The sequence below is a fragment of the Copadichromis virginalis genome, linkage group LG15 (genome assembly GCF_057382275.1).
Source record: "Copadichromis virginalis isolate Kocher_CV1m ecotype Utaka linkage group LG15, C_Virginalis_male_GT1.1, whole genome shotgun sequence".
NCBI classification, from domain to species: domain Eukaryota; kingdom Metazoa; phylum Chordata; class Actinopteri; order Cichliformes; family Cichlidae; genus Copadichromis; species Copadichromis virginalis.
This window is the reverse complement of record NC_140632.1, coordinates 4,054,176-4,081,411: the sequence shown is the minus strand read 5'-3', so window position 1 is coordinate 4,081,411 and position 27,236 is coordinate 4,054,176. Positions and strand designations below refer to the sequence as shown.

At 43.2% G+C, this 27,236-nt stretch overlaps 1 protein-coding gene across 5 annotated transcripts in view; it reads left to right on the top strand.

Annotated features, from left to right (window-relative positions):
- The window catches only part of klhl29 (kelch-like family member 29), a 276,227-nt gene that overhangs the window by 62,445 nt on the left and 186,546 nt on the right, over nucleotides 1-27,236 (top strand). For 2 of the 5 annotated variants that reach the window (XM_085431402.1, XM_085431404.1), the window contains one exon: nucleotides 14,319-14,421. The exons of the other annotated variants lie outside the window; for them this stretch is intronic. The gene's annotated coding sequence lies outside the window, so the exon portion shown is untranslated. The remainder of the gene's footprint in view (nucleotides 1-14,318; nucleotides 14,422-27,236) is intronic. 5 annotated transcript variants of the gene reach the window in all.

Below are 27,236 nucleotides of genomic sequence, written 5' to 3'. Positions count from 1 at the left end.
TACCTTTCATTTTTGTCAAAGTTAAAACTTCGCTCAGTCTGCTCCTCTGCTCCGCTCGCTCATTCATTGCTCCCTCTCAGCTGGGCCTCGGGACACTTACCAGTTCATGGATTGCTTTGCTCTTTTATCCTATTAGTTCAAAATCTGAGAGAAAAAACTCTTTTCGGTCTTGCTTATAAGCCTTAAGCTGCCACTCCTCTCAATTATCTGCACGGGAGCCAATTATGCTATAAACTATTCTTTTTATAAACCCAATTATCTGCATGTTTTGACAACTGCTTCCTGCTGCTGACACTAACAACTCCCTGACACCACCTCCTCTGTCACCATCCGGAGGGACGGTAATGGTCAAGAGTGCCACCTTAGGACACCTGTCTTTTCTTAACGCAACAAACCATCGTTCACATAATACTTTCCACAGCTTCCCAACTTTTTTTAAGCATTCAGATGTTAAACAGACACACCAAAAAAGAGAGCTCTCCTCGTATCACACAACACTAACATAGCCATACTCAAAAGTGGAGAAATACTGGTCACTGCCCTGCAAAAAGGTGAAACTGTAACTACCAAATATCAAACAAGTAAGGGAACAGACTTCTTCCGTGCAAATGGAAGTGGATATTTTAGGAAAGAAGGCATCCTCGCACCTACACCCATTCTTGTGTAACGTTTACAAACTAAAAAAAGAAATGTGCGGATTGATGCTCGTTTCTAAGTGCAAGAACTGATGACAGGAAGAAAATAGATCTGTGGGGTCTGTAGGTGATGTTCACAGATGATTCAGCCTTTCGGGATTTTTAATGAGAATTGATAACAGCCGTCTTCGCTGCCAAACCCGGCGCTGCCGATTCCCCGCTGCGCTTGAAGGACGTCAGTGCTCCCTGCAACGTCCGCCCTCCCCTCGCTTTCCACTCTCCTGCCTGAACACCCCGTAATTAGCCGACTCCCACATTTAATCAACACACTCATAGCTGCTGAGACCCTGCAAGAATAAATAGACTCGAAGGGATGCTAAAGACATGGATTTTCCTGTGGTCTCTGGCTCCATCGTGCTACTGCGGAGCTGTGATTGACTTGGCACGTTCAAAAATCAGGGCTCGTCTGGCTACTGTAACGGAGGAGATTGACAGGGAGCACTATGAAAGCGAAAAAACTGAGCCCGGGATTACGCTCGCGGCACGGGAAAGCGGGGCTATTGTATTTACAAGCCGAGCATGCAGCCTGCGCTCTCCTCGCCCTCTCCCCATCCGGCTTCTCCACCGGAGGGATTGAGAAGGCGTGTAGAGCGGTGTCCGCAGAGGGTTCTCAACACCGCCGTGCATTTTACCGCTTGTAAAGCAATCATTTCCATCCCCACTTCCCTTGCTTACCCCCCCACCCCCCACCCCTTCCTTCTGTTCCCGAGACTGCTGAGTCAGCTCACCTTCATATGGAGAGTGGCTCCCTCAACCGAGACGTTATTGATTTGCCCCTGTTTGTAAGGGGGAAGTGTTCCCAAACCTCTCAGGCCAATTTTGCTGTGCTGCAAAGCCAGCAGGGCCTCTGGGTATTGGATTGAGAAAGGAAAATAACATCAACATCACTACCACACAGTCATGAACTCGCAGGCGGTCACATGCACGTTTAGACAAGCTGTTAAGCGTCGGACGTGTACGGAGCACGAGCGCGTAATTGCATTCACGGATGTGGATGGAGCCGCAAATGCAAAGCGGTCGTCTTTTCTGTGCGAACACAGATTTCTTGTTCTTGATTTAATAGAACGTGCTACACAGAGGCCGGCATCAGAAGCTACACTAAGCGCAAACTGCCATTTAATCAAATTTGCAAGGTAAGCAAGGCTCAGTTAGGTGTAACTGTTTCTGCCGTGCCATAGATTTGATCTTGTAAACAAAGTTGTCTTTTTTTGTTGTTTTTTCCCCTCCATGAGTCGTACTAGGAGGGATTTTTTCCCCCAGCTCCCCCCACACACACTCTGACCCACCTCGCTCACGTTTTTTTTACTAGCACACTGTTTCACTTCAGTGTGGGCCCGGGCCAGTGAGCTACATCATTGCTTCATTTGGATCAAACTCTGGAGCTGAGGAGTCATTTATCTACATAGTGTGTGTGTCTAACCTTCATGCATCCCACTCTTTGCCACCAGGAGAAATCAATGGCATGGTGTAGAACAAAGAAGAGGGGAGAAAATAAAAAAAACCAAGGTTGAGATTTAAATAATTTATTTTTATGTTTCTGCTACGCACAGTTCACTAGTTTGTATACACAATATGCAGGTGCTCTGTTCTTTTCTTTATGGTTTCATTGTTTCTGTATATTTCTTGTTGGATCCTCAGATCTACAGCGTGCGTGCTGGAAAAAACCTTAAAAATAACACTAACATACGTTTCTTAGAGACAGCCGCGCAATGAAGCTCTCGCATTTTAAAGCGTGCATGTTTATTAACCTCCTTTCTGCCCTGACATTGGATCTGATTGTTCACACTTTTTAGCCATTACCAACTTTGTCTTAATTTGCACCGTTCTTTATTTGTCTCTAAGAGAAGCACAGTGGCGCTTTGCCAGAGGAGAATGCTTTTATAAAAATGTCAAGGAGATTTAGACAGCTGCAAAATTCATGAAGTGGCAGTTTGCTATTATCAGCATGTCTGTGTGTGTCTAAACCGGAGTTTCACAAAACCTTCTCCAGTATCAAGAATTTGTTTGCTGTGTGTCTTCTGTGTGTGTGTCTTTCCCAAGAGTGACTGATGATATCTCACTAGACCAACACTGTCCTTCCTTTTGTACAATCTGCAGCACACACACACATACAGAGGTATAAGAACATACACACACCCCTGGTGTCTGGCTATCCTGTTCTCACATCTCCTGTGACTCTCTCTAGCTAGTACTGCTTGAGTGACAGCTCTTGGTTTGTCTGGGTATCCGTGGTTACAGCCCAGAGGCCTGTGCCGGGGGACCCAGACCTGTCAGCACTCTCTGAATCCTGAAACCGGAGATGGATGGCCGAAAGCCACCTCTGCCCTGAGCTCTGTGCTCTGCTTGTCTCTTCTCCTCCTTCCTCTCCTTATCCCAGACCCTTCTCCTTAACACACCCGCTGCTGGCAGCTCAATATTGCCGAGCCAAACGCGTCTTGCGTTACCTGTTTATTTTCAAGATCGGAGAGGAAAACCTGATAAACAGAGGACACGGTTCAGTTGTCTTTTAATGGTTTCGGGGACACAGCTGTTTGAATTATAAGTGATAGGTGATACAGCAGAAGCCGAAGGTTGAGCAGAAGTCAAGTTGCAGCATTTTGTTAGGACAGCTGGTTCGGTTAATCTTGAAACTCCGTGCTAACAACCCGGATCATCCGTCCCACAGGGGAACAGCAGTTACAACATATCGGGTGTCTGTCCGTCTTTGATGCCCCGCTGCTTCTGCTTTGACAGAGACACGTATGGCAGCTCTGATGCCAATATTGCCTCGGAGCTGCCAATGTAAGCCCCACAACCGATGGATTGAGACGAAAAGAGAAGAAGGGCGATGCTGGTGGGAGGAGAAGAGAACACAAGTGTGCTGGTGGTGGTGTTGGGTGGGGGTTGTTTTGGACCGCCGGAGGCTCAGACCGTTAAGGGCACCAGCACTGCTGCTGGAGTGATCTTTCAGCAAGCTAATGAGAATATTTAACATTTGCTGAGTCTACAGTGTGTTGGAAGTCATTCGTCACTCCATTGATTCAGATCTTGCTGGTATATGTTGAGTGCATAAAATGCCTGCCCTCAGGCATGAGGAGGATCGTCAAGTTGTATGTTCAGTGCAGAAAAACATGCCATAATACCTCATTAATTTTTAATCAGCCAATTAGAAGCTGAAGCATTGTGTGTTTCCAGTTTTTTAATTTTTTCTCTGCTTCTCTGTTTGGTTTTGCGCTGCTACAGAAACAAACAAGCAAAAAAGAAAAAAATTAAAGATTGTCACGACTATTTTAGTGCTTTATTTATCAATAAACAAAGATGTCAGATGGCTGCTGCTCGCTGAGCCTGGTTTTGCTGAAGGTTTCTTTCTGTTAAAAGGGAGTTTTTCCTCCCCACTGTTGCCAAAGTGCTCGTTCATCTGATTGTTTGGGGTTTTGTCTGTATTACTGCAGGGTCTTCACAATATAAAGCACCCAGAGGCAGCTGTTGTTGTGATTTAGGGCTATATCACTGGCTGGTGGGAAGGGACATTACAAGGCATGGAAAAGAAGTTGGCATGGGAATTCAAATGGTAAAATGGTAAATGGTCTGTACTTGTATAGTGCTTTACTTGGTCCTAAGGACCCCAAAGCGCTTTACACTATACACAATCATCCACCCATTCGCACACACATTCACAGACTGGTGATGGCAGCTACAGTGTAGCCACAGCTGCCCTGGGGAGCACTGACAGAGGCGAGACTGCCGGACACTGGCGCCACCGGGCCCTCTGACCACCACCAGTAGGCAACGGGTGAAGTGTCTTGCCCAAGGACACAACGACCGAGACTGTCGGAGCCGGGGCTCGAACCGGCAACCTTCCGATTACAAGACGAACACCCAACTCTTGAGCCACGATCAGTAATGCCAAAGATGGGCAAAACCACAAACTTAAGCAAGTGATGAAGTTATCCGTCACTCCACGTCCAAGTGACGAAAGTCAGCCTGACCTCAGTGTGGCTGCCAATTAAGAATTATTAATTGATTGCTGTTGTGGACTGAGAACCTTCACAGACAAATTGATTGCATTATTATTATTAATCAACCAGCTACTATATAACTATTTCTAAAAACTAGAACTGCTTGTCAAAGGAGCTTGCAAAGAAAAGCGTCTGGACTTCTTTAAGTTACTTGAAGACGTGTCACCTCTCATCCGAGAAGCTTCTTCAGAACTGCTTCTGCTTGGCATTTTGAAAAATCGTGTCTTAAAATAAAACCCTTTTATCTGATATTTTGACTTTTTCTAAAATGGTTATTTGTCTTATAATTAATTTTCGGATGTGGGATAAAAAGAAAAAAAAATCATAACTTGTACCTAGATCCACCGTGGACGTCGATAAGACTTCAAAGAAATGAATGCAAAACAACAATTGTGCATGCCAGGTTGCTTAGCAACACGTTTTGATATGAACACTGCCTCTAAAAGGAGCCTGAGCTAGCTAGATGTGACGGGTCGATGAATATATAGGCGGCTGTCGTTAGATAAAAGATGATTAATTACTGCAGGGCTGAACGGGCCACGGATGGGATGTCGAGTCGGGGCAGAGTGGGGGAGTGTGTGAACCCAGCAAACATGGTTGAACTCCGGCGTCATCGCCCTGGTCAAAACTGAGCACAGTACAGTCGCAGAACTGAACCGTGGGTGGACAGATTTTTATTGTTGTTCATTTTGTTTCATTATAATCATTATGGAGGAAGTAGAGAGTAATTCTTGATCACAAGCTTTTGCTTGCTAGTAGGTTTAATAATAGCATCTAGGTGGTGTTGAAACCCAAACCAATGTTGTAGTAACATCCACAACGTCGGTCCAGCTAAGAGAGACCAGGGCAGTTTGCAGGATGTGTGAAGCTCTGTGAGAATTGTAGCTTAACTCGGCTGAGAGTCCAGAGTGTGGAGAACTAATGAGAGCAAAAAAGAGAGAAATCCAGAGCAGAAAGCCGAACTGGGCCGGCTTCAGACCTGACGAGCAGAGCTGTCTGTGCCAAATTGAGAGGCTAACAAGTTGAGTATGGAAGAGAGCAAATTAAAATTAGATTTTTAGGAAACATCATTTTTGCTTTTGTCTAGGACACGTTAAAACATTGACCAACCAAAGGTAATCAAAAGTTTGTGCAAAAAGTAATAGTGTGCCAACCTGGCTGATATTAGTTACATTGTGGCTAGCTGTATTTTACACTCCTCTGTGACAGAACTGAACACACACACACACACACACCATGGATTTTTTTAAACTGAGATGAGTACCGTTCTTTGTGAGCTGTTACAGGAGGAACATAAAAAAGTGTGACAGAAAACCAAACATCAAGAACACATCGCTGAAGCCTTTCCAGTCTACAGTCGGGTCTCATTTGGCTTCCACAGTGGAGCACTGCAAAGGGTAGCGCTCTCTCTCTCTCTGTCTCTCTCACACACACACACGCACACACACACACGCGCACACACACACACACACACACACACACACACACACACACACACACACACACACACACACACACACACACTCTTATCACCCGATAAAACCTCAAAGGGTTCTTCCACTTTCATATGCTTTGCTTGGTGACCTTCACAGCTTACATACACCCACTCAGAGAAGAATATGTAGCAACACGCGTGCTCACAAAAAAGACAAGATAGATAGCCTTTCCAAAAAACACATAAGAAGAGCCCATCTCCCATCTGCGTGACGTGTCAAACCGCTCAGTGACCGTGATGCGACCTTACTCAAAGCAGACAAACCAGCCGGCTCGAAGTGAGGTAAACGCGCGCGCGCCCGTGTGGCGTGCGCAGAGACTCTCATGTAAGCGCAGATAAACTGGTCCCGTAACAGAGTAGCAGCCTTGCACTCTGCCTGACCCCTTGCAGCGATGAGCATTACATGACCAGTGATGCTGAAGCAGCCCAGCTCAGCCTAGCATGGCACGGCATAGCTCAGCACAGGGACCCATGACTATTTAATGACGGTTTCCAGGGCACAGGCCTGGAAACATGCTTCCTCCTACTTCACTGTGTGCTTTTCTTCAGCCACAGAGAATCAAACCGTACCCCAGAGTATTAACATGGATGGAGGCTGACAGGCAGCATGGGAGACTCGGCACTTCACTGCTGGAGTATGATACAAGAAAAGAGAAAAAGGAGGCCACATGAGACTCTGATTTCATGCATTGCCCTGCGACGATTCGGATTATTTTCAGTTTCCAGCTGAAGCTGAAACAACACCGGCTGCCGGTGACCCCACCACCGCCCCCGCCTCATCCATTTTTAATGGGATGTAACAGCAAAAGATCAATTTTTAAAAAGGAATTGTTCATTGCTAGCAGCATTTCTATTAATGAAGGAGTCTTCAGCAGGGCACGTTGTTGTTGTTGTAATCACAGACATTGAACAGTAACATGAGAAATCGTGGAAATCTGCATGTTAGCATATTTATGTTTTACTTCAGATGTGCTGTAAATCGCGGGTCACTGCTTTCCTGTGAAAATCACATTGTTCTTAATATTAAGTTGCAGGACATTAACAGAAAACACAAATTGCAGTAAGCTTGCTGCGCTTCACTGTCGAGGAGCAATTTCCTGTTAGTGCAATCTGCTATTTTCAGACAACATCCTTAATATGCTCGCTATAGCCTGTAAAAAGCCGTGACCTGCTATTGACGGCGCGGCGTAGAAAGTAAACGGCACTCACAGCTGATCCGGCGGCGGTTCAGGGGTTTCATAATTCAGACCGTCTCAACCGACTCAGGAAAAGTTGGCTCGCAGTGTTTTCCCGTGGCCCTTTCTGTTTCTGTCTTCAAGTGGCCTCCTGTGTGGGCGACTGCACAATTATCTTCCTCTGCCGCAACCTTATTAAAGGTGACTAAGGAAGCTGGGATGACGGAGGACGAGTGAAAAGGTTAATAACGACGGGTGAAAGAATGACGGGTATTCTTGTTTTTCTTGTATAGAAAATATGCTGCCGGTGACTTTGTGCATTTGATGTTTGTTTTTTTTGATTGGCTGGGACTTGTGTTTTAGTTTGACTTTAAAATGACTTCGAGCCCGATCCTTTCAGCACTGTGATCATATCCCTTTATTTGCAATCAACTTCTTACACGAGCACGCCTGAAGTAAAATGATTTTTATGATCACTCGAGCCGTTTCCTCAAGCAAATTAGCTCCTATTCAATGCAGCGGCGAAGGGTGAAAGCTGAGTTTGAAAAGTAACGCTCACCGTGGTGAAAGCACAGTTTAAAGGGAATATTGATCATCATTTCATATCATCCTGTATGAATAAATGTGCAGAAAGACAAAAAAAACCCCAGCATGTTGCATCAAAGCAACAGACGGTTTATGCAGAACTTCTAAACAAACATTCTGATATCACCTCAGCGTATGTAATGCTTATTTTTCTTCCTGTAATAGACCCTGTGCACGAGAAAATGCTAACTTCCTGGTTTGAGACCGGATGTGGGGTTGTACATTTCCGGTAGCTTTACTTTGCGGTCAATCGCTACTGCGAAGATATCCTCCAAAATCATGTCCAAAACTCTAAAACGGAAAGATCGCGTTAAGTTACAAAGAGGAGAAGGTGGGAACACTCACCGCTGCTGTTTCATAAAAAATCTAATGATCAATTTTGACGTTTAAAGAGTTTAGATCGATCAGTTGTTTACATCACTCAACACAAGCAGAACTGCATCACTGCAGCAGAAGACACATCGTCCACATTCAGAAGCATCTCTGTATAGTGACTGGTCTCATGATTCAAACAGGCAAATGTTCAGCATTCAAACTACAGGTGAAGAATAGTCAAACCAGATGTTTCCCGTTATGTCGATATCAGCTAGTCAAGTACAAAAAATGAATGATTGCTGGTAAGGGTTTCTATACATTAGTATTTACGAAGGGTGTATGTTGTGACTTACCTTCAAAATTACAGCGGTCCCTCGCTAATAACGCGGTTCACCTTTCACCTCGCTGTTTCGCAGATTTTTTTAGTGCAAGTTTCCACGTTTTTTTTTACGTCACATTGTGTCCTGCGTCCTGATCGCTGCAGACGATCTCCTCCGTGACGTCTCTCCTGTACAGTACAGAATCGCTGCATCGATCGCTAGCAGTGTGACTCTGAAGTGCAGTGCAGTGCTGTATGTCCACGATGTCCACGAAACGTTTTGCACCGTCAAAAAATAAAATTGGCTACTTGATTTCACCTATCGCTGGTTGTTTTTAGAACATGACACCCGCGATAAACGAGGGACAGCTGAGAAATATAACATTTGAATCCCTTTTCTCTTTTGCTCTGAGGCGCGGGGAAAAAATATCGACAAGTCGATGAACATCATTTACAGATATATTGGGTAAATGCCCAAGACATCTATAGAAATGTAAATCGCCGCTTGATTCATTCATTTGCTTAACTTGTTTTGGACTGTAAACAAGGCGCGACTAGGACACCGGAAACAAAGCTCCCCACAGGAGTTTCTGCACCGGAAGTAGCATATGCTAACGTGCACATAGTCTATCTGTGCCGTTTGTCTGTCTGTTTGTTAGCAGACTAGCATCCACTTTTTTCAAGTTATCATTTTCAAATTTTGTGGTTGTAGATACCAAAGAGCTCAAGCTGATTTAAATTTGGTGAAACTTGGGTTGAGGTCACAAGAACTTTATTTATTTAATCGATCGTCTTCAAACTTCACAACAGTACACTGGGCCTTGGGGGAAACGAGGACCTGGGTTGGCTAAGCAATTAACCCTGACCTTCATTGTTCGCATGCATAATCAAAATCACACACTGCATGAATGTATTTTAAAATCTGAAGTTTTCACAGTTTAAAGAAGCCGACGATTTTAGTCCGATCTGCTCGAAAAGGTAAACATAATAAAATACAAGATGCTATACTTTAAGGTCATGTGTCAAAGGTCAGGGTCACATGAATTAGTATAAAGCTTTAGTTTCCACTGGATCATCTCCAAACTTTAAATCAATATGTAAGTGAGTGAGAGATAAGCACTTTATTTGTTTGAGATCTTTAAAAAATATATATTTATTTGACTTTGACAATGACACAAAAAGATTAATACGTACTACACTAGATTCAATGTATCAACAATTCTGATATCAGCGTAAGACATGGGGTTTTTTGAGGGGGGGACATGAAGAACAGGAAAAAATTATGCAGTTTGCAACAGGAAGGAAATAAAGGACGCAAGTTTCACATAATGTTTATAATAATGTTTTAGATGAAATCAGAACAACATAAGAGTACTGTTGTCGGTTTCTATGGAGGCTGGATGTTTCTGGATTCAAAATGCAGAAGTATTCAGTACGTGCACGGACAGATCTGGAGTTAAAGATTCAAGAATGCCGATCTGTCACGATTTTCGGGTCGCGGGCTCGCACTGTGACTTTTTCCCTCATCGTAGCCAATCGGCACAAAAACTGACAAGTCATTGTCTTCTCCTAAGCCACGGTAATTCATCAGCACTTGAGGCAGGCTTTGGCTGATTGCATTTTCGACAGAGTAATCTCCACTATGTCATAGAGAATTTGGCTTTTATGGCGGAGCGAAACTTTGATGCCAAATACAGGAGGACAGCGAAGGCGAATGTTGAGAGTTCGCCACGCTGGGTCTGATTACAAATTGAAAATCCCCGTGTGCATCTCCACCTATGCATGACTTGTGTACTTCACACTGTGTGTGTGTGTGTGTGTGTGTGTGTGAGAGAGAGAGAAAGAGAGTCGGTGTTTGTACCTCTCGAGATGTGATGGAGCTTTTCCATCTGCTGCTCCCTCAGGCCTTATTTCTTTCATCTCCTGAGATATTCATAAACTGTAACAAAAATAATGGACGCTGAAAACCACCTTTCATCAGACTTTTTTTTTCTATTCCCTTCTCTCTCTCTCTTCTGTGTGCTACACAAAAATGCACTTTCTTTTTTTTTTCCATTTTCCATCTCTGCGGCCACAGAGCAGCAACAATAGTCGCCATCCAGCTTCAGAGCCATCACCATAACGGCTCTAATTAACACAGAAATCCCTTTGCGGCTCAACAAGAAAAATGGAAGCATTTCCCACTATTTTAGGGCTGCTTTTTTTTTTTTTTTGCTTATGCGTGTAAACTGTGGAGGAAACTAATAAGCAGGCAAAGCAATGCTAAGATGTGCAGCTTTTAAATGTCAGTATGTTGCACGAGTTCAACTTCAGCCTGGGAAAACGAGCGTTTCCTAGGAATGCACTCAAGAACCGGGCTATATAACTGGAAAAGGCTGATAGGGCTCGGTATCTAGAAGTAATGTCAATCCCTGGGTCCATGATAATACTTCACTGTCATTTAGAGAAATGACCATAAGAAGCTATTTAGAAGAAGAAAAAAAGGAAACAGCGAAATAGCCTGAGGATATCCAACCTGCGAGTGTAGCCTAACGGCCCCTGTGCGTTTTTCCAATCAGGGCCGGCCTGCCAAAGAATTATGCTCTTTGATTTCAGGCGTGGGGGCTTCAGATCTGAGGGGGGGGGATATCATTAAATCACAACTAACTAACAGGATGCAAGAGTTTAAACTTGTACATCGCTCTCGCTTGTTAGTGTTTCATCCAGACTTGTGCTCCATGGTTGATTAAATCCAATATTGTCCATTAACTGTTCATACTGCAGTCATTTGGAAATGTAGAGACTCTTTATAAGAAGATTTCCAAACTAAAGGCCCGGTGGAACGCGAATATATTAGCACGTATTATTCTGCCTATTGTAAATCTCTCCTACTTATTGCTTCCTTGTGACAAGTAATAACGTGGAACAGTGTGTGTACTTTCATTTGGCTTCGGCGGCTCTGTGGATTTTTTAAAAGGAAACCCTTCTAATTTCCACTCGGCGAGCTTTAGCTTTCAGCGGCAGCCCCTGAGTTTTCGCTCAATGCCCGACACCCCAAACAATAAGAGACACTAAAGTGGCCTCCGCAGAGCTGTGTGTTGTGGGCTACGTTAATCGATACTTTTAAATTTATATTTACTTCACTCCTGAGCTCAGTTTTGATTTCTTTCGCGGGCTGTAGTAAAAGCTTAACATTTACGGTAATAAATGGGGAAAGCGTGTCGCCGCAGTGCTCCCGCGCACCTCTCAGATGAATTCAGCAGTCATGTAGTCAAGACACTGCCTGCACTGCTGATTGAATTTCCTCATTATTGCATTATTGCCCTGAATGTGGCTCTTGGCTATGCAATGTGCTGTGTGAAATGTGCACTTTATTATACCAGCTAACCCCACTAACACCTCCGCTTCGTTCCAGTGGCTCCACCCCTCAGCCTGTTTAGACCTGTCTCAGGAGTTTGGGCGTAATTGGTTGAATAAATAATTGCGGCTTTAGTAGCTGATGTTTGCAACAATCGCAGTGAGAAACACGGCTCAATCACACACCTGATCTGTCTGTTGATTGGCCGTCTTCCTTGTGTCTCTTCCTTGTATTAAGCATCCTCGGGAGGGATTACCGTTGTATGTAACTCTTAGGTGAAGCCGAGGTGTGCATTCTAATTAAATGACGGGTTAGCACACTATTTGAGCATATTCACTATTTTGACTGACATCCTCAGTTCACACTGAGCTGACGAAGACAGAGTGACAACCGAGCTTACCACATGCTCTCACTACGCTTGGATGTTGAGATTCAGACTGATCATATATCATCTGTTAAGTGCGGTACTCTGGGAAAAAAGCTTTCAACTCATACTAGAAATGTAGTCACTCTTTCAGTTCAGTGTGTTTTAATTGGACCCCTATTCAGTTTTCAACAACCCCAAACATAAAGCCAGAGTAATAAAGGGCCATCTTCAACAAAAAGGAGTCATGCTTGTTGCTCTGCATGATGAATCAGTCTTTGATTGCATGAATTCACTGAAGAACTCCCACCAACCTACCTGCCACCTACCTTGAAACTCTGAATGCAAGTGTACATAAGAGAGCTGTCACACCGATGTGGCCAATGTTTGCCTTTTTATATACTTTGTATCAAGTTGGAGAATAAATACTGGTTGTGATATTTTCCTATTGGGCAGATGGTTATAATCATTGATGTGTTGTTCTGTCTGTACACACGGTGGCTCTAAAAGTTTAAATGAATATTTGATTTACATCCACCAAGTTCTTCAAGGTCGGCTTAACGATTTATTGGCCGGTAACTGACAAAGTCTTCGAATTTGAAAGCTTTGATTCTGGTGTGCAGTGTAAAGATTTCAAATATGTCAAATGTGACGTCTGAAATTTGACCCCGAAATGTGTTACATCTCTAAAGAAAAGAGAACAAGCTGCTTAGTTAGACATATGCTGCAATATAATAGATTTTAATAATAATTTAATAAACTCAAGCTATTCATGTCTGATTTTATTTGGCCTGCTACATAATGTTTAATGTACAAACTAGAATTTTATTCCCTTAAAAGTAAATACTAAAGTTAGCTTTAAAATAAATTTAAAATTGTGAGTTTTGACACATCACGTGTCAAATCATTTTTGCAAACATTTTGGATTATTTGAACCAAAAAAAAAAAAATCATAAATCAGAATGCAGCACATCTGCACCGGGAGGAAGCGGCGGTTACTAATTCTCTCCTGAGCTCCACAGAGTTCCCACCGGAGCGCCGCCTGCGCATTGCCAAAAGTGATCTTTGCCCCAAACAACTTCTGAGGGAAGAATGGCAGGGCCGGATGCAAATGAAGTGGGGTCGAGCCATTTAATACATGGTAATTAGACTCATTGAGGGTGACCTTTTCAGCCGTGGCCACGAGTTGTATCTCAACAGAATGAACCCTCTCTAGAAATAAGAACGGCATTAAGTGAAGTCCGGCGAAGTTGGGAAGGAAATTATTCATCTTGTCAAGCACACACAGTCTTCCTGCTTTATTTACTTTGTCCTATACACACTCTTCATAATTGCATTCTGCTCTCGGGGAAAACGTAACCAGCTCAATCTCCCCCTTGTTTTTCGTGGCAGAGTTTGTTTGGCGCATATATTAATATATTTAACATTCACTCCTGATTGTACAGGCTCTCTCATCCACATGCACATTAGTCATTTTGGAGATAAAACCAATTTCAAAGCTGCTGATGTCGATGGATTTGCCTAACTGATAACTTTGAACAGTGGGAGGAAATGATACAATAAACAAAGTGCTGAATCTATTAATATTATTATTGTTATTTTATTTATTTATTTATTTCGCTGTTTTTTTATGATGCTTCGGTGTGATTGCTGCAGTTACCCCGTCAGGAGTGTGTTCGCATTAAAATGTTTTATCCACGATTTGTAAAGTGTAATGGCCACTCTGTTAACCTCTTAGGAAAGATGGTAAACTGCTTCATCGCTCACCTGAGTGGACTGCGATGCCCCTGTTCTACCCCCCAGAGACTCGTATAACAAAAAACAGGAGAGGAAATTAATGCAAAAGACGTTCCAATCACAGTTGAGCAGCTGTAACTAGGTTTGGCTCATTCACCATAGTGGTGTAACGTACAAGGTGCTTTTAGGACTCTGCAGACCTGAAAGTGATCGCCTCAGTGAATCTACCTTAGAAACAGCTGATTGTAGCCATGCTGTCCATGACAGGAGCTTCTATTTTATCTGCCCCCCTGTGTAGATCATTAAAGGACCTTTGTTATTGCGGCCTGTCCAGGGTGTGCCCCGCCTTGAGGCCTGTGGTGGCTGGGATAGGCCCTGACAGCGCTGCAACCCTGATAAGGGTAAGCGAATGGATGGATGGATGTTGTTATTAAATTTGGTGTTGTAATGAGCTCCTTTACCGTCACCAAAGTCACACCAAAACATGTGATTTGAATACAGTAACTCTTCGTAACACATTAATTCAACTCAATTTTATTTACATAGCGCCAAATCACAACAACAGTCACCTCAAGGTGCTTTGTATTGTAAGGTAATACAATAATAATATAATAATACATAAAGGGGAAAACCCCAACATTCATGTGACCCCCTATGAGCAAGCACTTTGGCGACAGTGGGAAGGAAAAACTCCCTTTTAACAGGAAGAAACTTCCAGCAGAACCAGGCTCAGGGAGGGGCGGGGCCATCTGCTGTGATTGGTTGGGGTGAGAGAAGGAAGACAGGATAGAAGGAAGAGAGCCAGAGATTAACAACAATTACAGCCAATACTGGCTTATGTGTGCTGTTATTGTTTGTTTCAACAATAAACTGTAATGCCATTTATGAATTTTTATTTAAAGTCTAATTTCAAGCTGCTGCGGTCGATTTAGTGAAATACATTAAACCTATTGTAAGTATGGAATTGTTTTGCTATGGTATAAATTAAAGTAAGCGCTTTGTATTGATGCCAAATGCAAGGTTGTCATAGTGAGGATTTTATATTAACCACCTATTCTAATCAAACAGGAACTAAGAAATGAAACAATCCTCTGTTGCAAGCTTGTTTTTAATATGGACTTGTTCCCTTCTACAAAAGAGGTGAGAAAAGTCTTTTTAGTGCTCTTTCATGATCTCCACTATGAGCTCTTTGTAAATTCTTCCAGCTTTGGAGCAGCTAGCGATACGTAGTGTGCAGGCCACGCTACATATTGCATGAAGCAGACACGAGGATCCCGTTTTTAACCTGGAGACGGGCCCAATTTTCCAGACCTCAGCCGAGTTCAAAGTCAGTGTCAATTGTGAGCCATTTAAAGTCCAGTCCTTCGACATCATAAAACCCTTGTATAGAATTTGAAATGAGAAAGAATTCAGCCATGACTTTAATACACGTTGGTACTGACCAAAGATGAAATAAAATGAAAATATCCTCTCACAGCGGATTTTTCTGTGCTGAGTATACAGTCCGGCGTTAGACTCCAGAATCCTTGTGTGGAGTAATTGCTGAGGCATACATCCACTTTTTTTTTTTTTTGTATTATCGATAAAGAGGAGCGAAGGCATGAAAGAGAGAATTAGTTCTGTAAAGGACACGAGAGAGAGGCTATCGGTAGAATGAGAGGAGTCGCTAGTGAGTGGGCTGGATTTACACAATGCCGAATACACACACCCACACAATATGCATGCGCGAGGTCCACAGCTGTGGCGCCTCATAATGGTTTGTTGAACACTCACTGTGAATCCAACCAGGGCCGACCTTCACTTAAATAAATAAATAAATAAATAAAAAAAAAAAAAAAAAAAAAAATATATATATATATATATATATATATATATATATATATATATATATATATATATATATATATATATATATATATATATATATATATATACACACACACACACACACACACAGTAGCTGCCGTAGCTTTAGACACAGTTCTGCGCTGCTATACGTACAGTATGTATTTTTGTGCATACCCTTATGCACGCGCTCATTCATCCTCTTTATCGTAATGTTGAAATACACAGGTTTCCAATACCGTGACATTGCTTCCACCTTTCTACTGTGTTTGTGTGTGTTTGTGTTCTTGTGTTGGTGTGTGGCGAGGTCAGTCAGAGTGCACAGAGAAAAGTGTGTCATTAGGGAGGAGGCGCTCTGGTCTCTCCTGACTGGTCTTTTCAGCCAAGTGTAACACCGGCACTGACAAATAACTGATGCAGAAGCTCTCTCTCGCTTTCTAGCTCATTGACAAACTTCTCTCTGCACACACACACACACATACACACACACACACACACACAGAGTCACTTTGTCACAACCCGTCACACTTTTTCGTAGTGTTTCACACATACCGTAGCGTACGCGCGCACTTGGAGGCACTGGCAGCAAAAGCACGAGCGCACACACACGCACACATCAAATTGCAGCCCGAGTTCTGCAGTGTTTCGTAGACGCGCACGGCCGAGCGCAGAATTGCTTTGTCACATTAAGTCACACAGTCTCAGACTGTCTCTCACCCGTCTCGCACAGACAGAAAAGCTCACATGTAGATGACAGTCGGCAATATTCTTACGTAGACGCAAGCTAACGTGAACACATGCTGGTAACTCGGATGTATCGGTCAGAACAGTTTGGAAAACGATATCGCGTGTCAACAGAAAGCTCAAACAATTTACACGCAGCGCATGCTAAACACAAACAACCGCATCGGTGCCGGAGCGATCGATCGGGAGAAAGCGAGTCAACCAAATACTGCAGGCTCTGTATACTGGGTCTTTAGTCTGGGGGTCGACTGGTCAATTCATCAGTCAATATGCTCTCGTCAGACCAAATTCTCATTTGCCAGACAATCACAGGTGTTACTCTCATAAAGAGAAAATCGCTACATCAGGATTAGTCCATTATTGTTTTGGCAAGAGAGGAACAGACCAGCTCGTTCGGTCTTACAGAAGCTGCTGGGTCTAAATAATTTAACCTGAACAGTTACTCGGCGACTTCCAATCGAAAACATCTGAAGTCACTGGTGCGATCACAGTTTTGCTCAAGCGGATTAGCAGAAATTGTGGTGTAAAGTTTCCAGCACGCGGTATAATCGCTTAAAAAAGATGTAGGCCGTGTGCAACGTATCAGAACTGGCATGTTTCAAGAAGTCTGGCCTAATGATGATTTCATGATGGCGGGCAGATCCAGCAAGGGTTTTGGAAGCACAAGCGTGTGCCAGCTGGAGCAGCTTAACCCGGACCAAGCTGCATGTGAAGCCTTATTTCTTCATCTCATCAGAATGCAAAAATTATACAGCAGAGGTCACTTGTGTTGGTCTTATACTGGTATTATCTTTGAGTATTTGAAAATGCAACATAAAAAAATATACATAATAGTTGAGGATAGCAAGTCAGCAAGAGAAAACTGAAGGGATAGAGAGGAGGATGTCTAACCTCACATGGCCCGCCTTCTTTTGCTCCAAAATGAGTCCTTTTTGGTCAAAACTGTGCCCCTTCCCCGCCGCCTGTAACGAAGCGCACAGGAGAATGCACTCCAGCGCTTACAGCGTTCACGTAGCAGTCGACGCACGACCGCTGTAGATTTTGCTCAGCTGCGGTGAATGAGGCAGGCAGTGCAGCATAGTGGTACAAATCCAGTAAACACATTTGCAGCCAGGCAGGGAAGTTGTTTGAGCCGGCGAGGGCCGTCCCCAGCTGAGCCGGCTGACTGAGAGTTTTGGGCCATGGTTCTGACAGGAACAGACCCTAAGAGAGGAAAACATGGAGGGGATGTGCATTTTAAGGAGGATGCTGCAGTATTTATTTGTCTATGTACAAACAGAGTAAAGAAGAGAGAGAATATGACATTCTGTTATCTTTCTCCATCTTTTTTTCTTTTTTCTTGTGTGTGTGTGTAAGTGCGTTAGTATATAGTTTGCATGAAATTGAACTTTGTGCTTAAAACTTTTCTGCGAGCGGTCTAATGGTGTGTGATCTTTACGATTTTCCTCGGAACAGAATATATAATATATGGTAATGGTGTGTCTTGAGCAAGTGCTTTAACTCTCCTCGGCGCCTTTTAATGGGTAGCTTAAAAAGAGAGGATTGATTTCCTGGTTCATGCCGTAGAGAAGCTTCTGTGCACTGTTAAGAAAAAAAAATCAGATTTTGTCGAACCATCTCGTCTTTTCGGGCTTACTTCTTGGAATACGTGAATGCTTTTGAAACGTATCGTTAATTTGCCTTTTTTGTAGATTTCGAGACGTTTGATGGGATGAACATGTGAGAGTTAACTCGAAGTTCAGAAAGAGCAAATGTAGTATATAGGTGTAGCTGTCCCCTGGGGCGCTGTTAGAGTTAAAACACCCTGGATTCTATTATTTTTTGTCTTTTCTTTTTTAATGGATTTCAGAAAAAGTAATGGAAGCTCGCTGCGATCTTTTATAACACCTTCAATTAAGCGACTGTTTCTTTTCATAATAAATAAAGCGATTCTAGCCACGACAAAGGCTAGCACTGAGTTCAGTCTCAACCCCCACAGACCTGCAGTGGTTCATATGTTGTAAATTTCCTCAGCGGGAGCAGCCTGACAGGTCGGCTTTGTGCTAATTCTTGTACACAATGGCTTCAGCTGCTTGTTCTCCGCCCAAATTGAAGACTTGAACTCTTTAAACTGAGAAAATCTTCAAAAAGTAAAGCGTTCCACTTAATCTTAAGTTTGCTTAACTTTTCCCGAGTTCCTTTAACCAGATAACAGAACTAACCTATCAGTCAAAGTGCAGCTATTTTCCACTTTCAAGAAAGTCTGAACAGCAACTTTTGAACTTTGCAAAAAAAAAAAAAAAAAAGTGCTTTCTTCTCTCTCTTTTTTATTTTACAGTATGTAGCTCTGTGGGCGACTGCAGCGTTACATATTTCTCTCTCTCCATGTTAGCAGAGAGGGAGACAGCGGGTGAGAGAGAGCGAAAAGCATGAGAGACAATGAGACTTTGCAAAAAGGGAGAGTTTAGTTTCTCCCCGGCTCTTTAGAGTTTCCCTGGTGAGTTTGCTGGCGCAGAAACAGGAGGAGCAGCAGCAGTCGGAGGTATAGAGATTGCGATAAGCCCCTTCAGAAGCAGACAATAGACGGTATAATGCCGTTGGAATTAACGACTGGCGTCCCATCGTTTCTCATCTGATTAAGACCCAGTGACAATCTTCTTGCTACAGTCTCTAGTTGTCACCAGCTATGACTAATGAACTGTGATATCCTGCTCCTCTGTCTCTCTCTCCCTCTTTGCCCGTGTCTCACTCTCTTCACGCTCTATCGATTATTGAAATGCTCTCCTTTCCCTCCCATCCTCAACACGCCCTGGAAGCTTCTCTCTCTCCTCCCCTCTGCTCCTTTCACTTGCTCGGTCCGTGCTCTCCCTCCTCCCTGTGTGCTGTCCTCTATCTTGTACCATTCATTTGGCTAATTTGATATTTGGAGTTGATAGAGCTCTGAATAGAGGCCCCGTGTTTTCACATACATTTGTCTCCATCTTCCGATCTCTCTCACCCTCTTTCTCATTCCATCTCTCCCTTTTCCCTTCCACCTTCCTCTCTCTCTCTCTCTTCCTTTTTTTTCCGAGAGTAGCGATAATGATATCAGGCTCCAGCCCCTTCATCTGTATTAGCGGCATTTGCGGGTCTAAGAGAGACTAACAGCCTGCTAATTCTCTGCCTCTGATTCGTTAAACTGACAGACATTTGCATAATTTAGCTGCCCGCTTCCTCCTCCTTCAGAGGCTGCCTGCAGACGCTGGTGACATTGAATGGAATTGAAAGCTGTCAACATAACGACTTGTTTGATCAGATTTAGATATTTGTTTGGAGATCGGGGAAAAAGTCCAGTCGATTTCATAAACACCAAATTTGGAACCTGCCGTTCCAGCGAATTAAATGTTTTATTTTGTCTCGTGACAAGTCAACCCAATTCTTTTTCACAGTTAAAAAAAATAAATAAATAAATTGTGTACCTCTCTGATTCGCCTCACCTTTAAGGTCTTACAGTATGCAGGCACGCCCACAGGAACACGCCCCCCTCCCTCCTCCTCTCTGTGATGCAGACAGATATGAGCTGTGGCATCTCGTTTTACCATTTTCTTTTGAGCTACCGTGTCTCAGAGCTCAACAGCACTTCCAGTGAATAATGTACACACTGTCACATGCACCAGCCACATGAGTCTGCAAAAGAAAGAAAAACCCCCGCACACAGAAAGGCTTCCACCGATTTACACACGATTCCCTCTGTGCGTTTCTCACACAGCGTGCATACAGGTGTTCCATTAACCTTGCAGGCTGCGTGTCTAGGTAGCCTCATTATGCTGCATGATTAGCTTTAAACTCGACTGTTTGCTTTGAGGACTCGCGTGCACGCACGCACGCACAACAGCACGCTTAGTCTTTCCACCCTCCCCGACCCCGATGTCAGAGGGCAGCCGCAATATATAGTCATGCTTTTCACCATAGATAAGTGACTGTGTGAGGGAATGAGAAGTTATGCGAATGCGTGCGGGAGACCCTCCTTCTTCCACCCCTGCCTCCATGCATTAATAAAGAGATGCGGTACCAGGTGCCCTCTGTGAAAGAGACAGCGAGGAAACCCAGTAGCAATGAAGCAGGAGGAGGAGGATTGTGTGTGTGTGTGTGTGTGTGTGTGTGTGTGTGTGTGTGTGTGTGTGTCGGTAATGTGGTTTGGCATTTTAGCGGCCTCCTTTTCCTAATGGTGCTTCGGTCTCGCTGGGATTATCCAGCACGCTGTGTCACGGTCGGTAAACTGCTCCGCGCCGGAGGGAAAGGGCGTGCTGAGAGGGTGGGGAGAGGGGGGACAGAGGTTTGGAAGGTGGAAGTGTCAGCAGAGAGCGGGAAATGTTCTCGAAAATGCCCGGAGGTATGCAACCTTTATCAAAGTGAAGGGGCCTGAGGGAGCGCATGAAAGAGCAACCCGCTAACCCCGTCGCTCTGTGCTCGGGCTTCACGGGGAGCGAGGCGTGGAGGGGTGGCGACTGAGCCGATGTCAGCTGCATCGCTCCACAGAAAAAAACAAAACAAGATGAAAGATGCAAAATTTTATCAGTCTTTAACATATCATCAGTCATTATGTTTTTCTCCCCTGTTTAAATGTTTCCATCACCACTCCTTGCCATTTTTTTCATATTTGACTTTTACAGGGCAATTAAAGAATGGCTCCAAAGAAAGCACTTTGCCCTGCTTGAATGTTCTGGAGGGACTACTTGAGAAAGTGTTCCACTCTCCTCTGATGAAAAATGTCTGTGGAAATTTATAAAACTGCACTCCCTCCGGAGAGCGGTTTGGCATTTTTGTTTTACTGACGTCCCCGCCAGCCCTGCTTTTACAATACCTGTAAATTATTGCTCTGCTCTGAAGCCTTCGCTCGCCACTTTCCCCTTCCTCTGTGTCGTCTCTCTTTGTTGTTGTTGTTGTTTTTGTTTGCGGTGGGGTTTTTTTAACCTTCTTATTGATAACCCCTGAATAAAATGTGTCGTCCAGCACCGTTAACATTGAGCTTCAGTGCGGACGACCACACGAGCTGTGGGCACATCTTTCACGCATTTAGTGTTTTTCCCGTGCTCTTGCTGTCACAGCTCGGGTCCATCCGCACGCTGTGGATTCACAGTGGTGACTGATATATTGCTGTACACAAACATACACCATCCTCCTCCATTTCTGGCTCATCTGCTTTCCACGTCTCTCTCAGAACCTGGGGCTGACCCGTACAGCATATCAAATTCTGCATTTCACAGCTTTTTTTTTTTTTTTTTTGTAACTGACACTGCTGAGTACAGGAAATGTTATCCACATATTTATTCCTCTCTGGATGCAAGTTTCTCTCTGAATTTGCTCTTTACATGTGCAGGCGTGTTTATTGCCACCGTAGGTCGAAAGGCCGCAGAATTGCCCCACGTTTGCTTAGCGTGTCTTCCATTAGCGTTGACACCTCCCCCTCACCACCACCCCTCCATTCTAGGTGAAAAGCGCAGTTAGTAGCAGGCGAGTATTTCAGCTTGTTTTATTTATGCACACGTGTGCCCGTGGAGAGATCCATTATCTTCAGTGGTCACAGAGTCCCAGTGTAGGAGCTGGTGGGTGTAGGTGTGGGAGTGGGGGCGGTTATTATACTGTTTCTACCCATCTGATTTAAGCACTTTCCTCAATAAAGGGACCTGGGGGAATTGTGGATCACTCTATAACTATACTATAGCTAATATTTTAGCCTTGAAGTATGAAAAGGCAAGATCCAGATAGTTCACACTGCGCATTGAGAATGAGAAGTCGCCGGTTAAAAGCCTGCAAAAGAGCTCTGACTGATCCGGTGTAGTGCGTGGTAATTTCTTTGATGCCAATCAGAAGATAAGCCTCTCATTTGAGAGTGGAAAAAAAAGCAGGGAAGCAAAGTGGTTAGGCTCGCCATGTGTCATCGGGATGTCACAGGCTAAGGCTTAATGCAGATCATTAGGACCCACATATTATTAAAATGTATACTGTGGAATTTGAGCAACATTAAAGTGTCTTTTACGGGGACAACTCGATTGAGTGAGACGCCTCATCTGCATTAGTAGTAATGTGCAGCTCTTTCTGGTCAACTAATTAAGATTAAATTAAGTGAAGTGATCGTCGCAGGGATTGTAGCGCATTCGGCCGGCCTGTCAGCTGAACTGTCATAGGAGCAGTAAAAGTGTAAGAACAAAAGAGAGGTAAGTGCAGTTTTAGTGTGTGTGTGTGTGTGTGTGTGTGTGTGTGTGTGTGTGTGTGTGTGTGTGTGTGTGTGTGTGTGTGTGTGTGAGTGAGGTGGTGGAAAGTCAGCTGCAGTCGCAAACTAATTCCAGCTTCCTGCTTTTCCATTGGGTGAGTGTAGCTATATTCACCTTACAGAAAGTAGCGGTCTCAGAACTGGTGTGTGTGTGTGTGTGTGTGTGTGTGTGTAATTTTATTTTAGACTGTGTGAATTTTGTAAGCTGTGCAAACGGCATATTAAAAGCCAAAGATGTGGAACCAAACACTGAGCAGGTGGTTCGGGCTAGGTGGAAGAACTGGTGGAAACATTATTAGCTCCTGATCTGACTCAGTGACCGTCTCAATTCTGGTTGCCCATTCCACATTTAAAGAAAATGTTCTGACGCAGCAGAAAGAGTTGGTCCCTAAAAGTACCACAGGCACCCAATCGATGACATGAAATGATCAGTATTCTGATGTTTGTGCGTACTACAACATCACAATTTAACAGAGCAATTCCAGACCAACCAAAAGGGAGAATAAGTGATGGTACGGTCACACTAGGAATGGTTGGAGACGGTGCGTTCAATCAACTTTTGGTCTCATTACCTGTGAAATGGTTTCTTTGAAGATAGGGACCGGGTCTGCAGTCAGCTGCCATCTTCAAAGTGACTTTGGTTGGTTGTTAGTTTGCGATTGAATGGGGTCAAATTAGCAATTGAATGAAATCAGTTTGTGATAATACAGAGATTAACTCGGTTACATTTGTAAAAATTTCTAATTTGTTCCTTTACATGCACAAAAATTCACAATTTTCCCCAAAAACACAAATTTAGATTATTACTTGATTCAGTGCCTAGCATGAACCTCATAGCTGTAAAACAGAAATGTAGAAATTCCTCCACAAATAGTTATTTAGTTGCTGCAGACGGTGATCTGACTGCAGATCAAATACTATGTTTAAATCAGGATGTAATAAGAATAGATTCCTATTACCAGAGTTAGCAAACAATATACATGTGTCGCTTAAATAGAAGCACAGATCTGTGTTGAACTACTCATTCACATTTTTTTCTCAATAGAGACTGTAACACACTCGGGAAAGTATAAAAGTAACAAGTTGTTCTTCAGAACACATTTCTAACAGCTAGTTTTGCTAAGATAACTCAGGTCATATCAATATCATAATAAAATAATATTAATTCAAGGGAAAAGTCAGCTTGAGCATTTTTTAAATCTAGAACACAAGCAGGGAAAAACAAAGGGAATGAAAAAATAACAGCTCTAATGTTTTCTACATTGTAGATTGATGACTTTGACACTTAAACTGAAAAAGCAAAGCCAGGAGTTTAAAATGGGATTCAGGAGGTGTGGTGGTGCAGCGTGGGGAAAAGAGTGAGTCAAAAATAAGTCACAATACTTTCTACTGTGAGTGGTCTTTGCGTACAGGCTGCAATCAGCTGACCTTTGGGGGTGCTTTCTGTGGCTTTAGCCAACTAAATGTAATAATATAAAAGCATGTTACATAGGCTTTCATGGCTAATCTCCAGCCCCTTGACACTAGAAAGCTGGTACAAAGGTGGAAATCAGTGAGGAAATCTAATCGGCATCATCAGCTTAAACTTAATTTGATGTCTGCTACCCTTGATGTAACCTAACACTGACCATGAACACCACAGCCACTCTGCACCAAACCAACAGCTCTGCAAACTAACCAGTGTAGCCGCCACTAAATCTCCAGTTTATGAAATGTCACTGAGCACACTTTACCTTTAAAAAGACTCCTTCCTCTCCTGTCCTGTCTTTGCCACACCTTTCATTATCTCTGAGTGAAGTTATCTTTCTTTTCTCTCCCTGAGAAATGCAGCAGCTGCACCTTTAGCTAGCAAACACACTGTGTGACTAACTGCACACAGACAGTTTGTGTGTTTGTTGATATTTGTTGAGCTGTTAGAATTGTTGCATTTGAAATTACTCGTTACTCCCTTTACGATCACGCCTGTTCTGTTGTGCATGCTAGATGCTGAAGTACTGCAACCGCAATTTAGCCTTAAATGATGCAAAATTCAGTAGCAAAGTATTTGCCTGTTGCAAAGAGACGCACCTCAGACGGATTGGGCTCATCGGCACAGACAGACTGTCCGTTTTTATGAATTAGATGGTAGTTATTTGCAAACCTTCACCAATCTGTCTGAGAGTGACTGCAGTCAGTCTCAGTTGTGATTGTTTGGAGACTGGTTGCCTAGTGGGAGGCAACCAATCACACACAAGTTCAGGGTGTTGCACCTCTGGGCAAACCAGCTGGTCTTTGCAACTACTTGCAATTGGTTGCTGAATGTGAAAAAAATTTAGTGCTTTTACCGGGCTATTTTTAATCTACTGTGACTCATCCACGAGATAATCACTTTGCCTCAAGTAGCTTTTTTTTTTTTTTTTAATTCATTTTACAATACTTAATGCAGATCATTTGACCCACATTTTATGACAATGCGCAGTGGGAAGTTTAAAAAAAAAAGAAGTGGGCTGGGTGAGTGAGACGCTTCATGTGCCTCTGTAGTAATGCAGAGCTCTTTGTGGTCAGCTAATTAAAATTAAATTATGTGAACTGATTGCAGCAGAGATTGTGCTTCAGTTCGGTCTGTTGTCAGCACTGTCAGCAGGGCAGGAAGAATGCAGCTTTGTTTCTGATCTTACTCTGTGGGGAGTTTCAGTCTCTGAATATTGTTCTTATAGGATATAATATGGGTTTCAGTTTGGTCCAGTGATCATTTACAGAAAATTCTTTACCAAAACAAAAAAGAGAAATTTTAGTTTAGCCTTTTTTTTTTCAGTTTACATTTCTATTTTATAGCAAACAGTAGAGCAATCTGCTCACATTCGCCAGCACAACAGCTTGTTGTAGTAACTGTGAAAAGCTGAAGGACTGTTTAACCGAGGCAGAAGGAAGTGGAAGGGTGAGAGGCAGGATGCTGCTCAGGAAAGACGCTGTCAATATGTTCCACTTGTCTTAATGAACATTTTTTTAAAATTTTATTTTAATTTCGTCTTCACGAGGAAGCAGCCCAGTCTTTTGTTATTAAAGCTGTACACCCTCTAAGTGTTTTAACTGCCCGTTTTATTTATTTTTTGAATAAAATGCCGAAGTTTACGGTACCCATTACCTACAGAGCAGTGCGACCATAAATGACAGCTCGTAGCGAGGTGATAGTAAACAAGTACACAAGTGTAAAGAGCAAATATAATGTACAGCTTCTAAAAAACGATGACTTGTTACTGTGTTGCGTTTCACCTCTGAGTTAGTCACATAACCAGCCTCTCTCTGTAGTTTGTGCACACGTTGAAACTGTTACCAGGTTTGGGGTGTTGAATTTCAGAGCTCACATATTTTAGCTCCTTACACCGATAGGCCATTTTATCCAGGAAGTGCTGCTGCAGATGCACATTACTCATTTTATTGTCACTTCTACAAATTGTTTCGGGCTTAGGTTTAGCCGAGACAATGGAATTTGTTAAACATTTATTAGGCCTGTGATTATTAGTGAAAGGTCGCTCCATCTACCTGTATATTTCACCCTCCTGAATCAATGTACACTTTGACAGTTGTCCAGTTGTACATAAATGCTAATCAATGCTATATGTCATTGGGTAGTGTTATAGGTTGGTTGGGAACTTCCATTTAGCTCATACATTTGTCTCCATTTGTTCTTCCATTAATCTCCCTTTACTGTAACCCATCCAGCTACTGGCTAGCCAAAGCAGATGAGATGCCCCATTACTTATTTAGCACCACTTTAAAGGGGACCCAAGTCAATTGAGAAGCCGCTCTCGTTTACGGTAACAACATTTGCCAAGCAGACTCAAACATAGCAGGAAAAAAGATGGGATTGAACGAGATGGAATCAAGTCAATAAAAAAACATGGTGGACGATGTGCCCTGTGGTCAGATAGTTGAGTGAAGGTCAACATGCCGGGACATTCTGTAATCTGGTGGCTCTCTGGACGGTGACAGGCAGATAGTGGTGGGAAAGTATCAATATCGTCCTTAAGCGATATAACCAGAAAAAGAGAGTGATAGTTCTTCCCCGAGTAATGAAATTTTTTCTGACCCTCTTGTATTATAGTACATTAAAGAAACTGATGGACATTATGGACAATGCTGGGCATCCTCTGCACACGGCCATAAACAATCAGAAGAGTCTGTTCAGTGACAGGTTGCTTCTCCCCAAGACAAGAACGAACAGACTTAAAAACTCCTTTGTCCCACACGCCATCAGACTGTTTAACTCCTCTCTGGAGGGGAAACAGGAGGACAAAGGAGGGGGGAACAACTAAGCTGTAGTGCCTCTGCACCTCACTGTACAATACCTTGTGCAATACTTTTTGTAAATAGTCAACAGTGCAATAGACTCAATACTTGAAATGTGCAATTCAC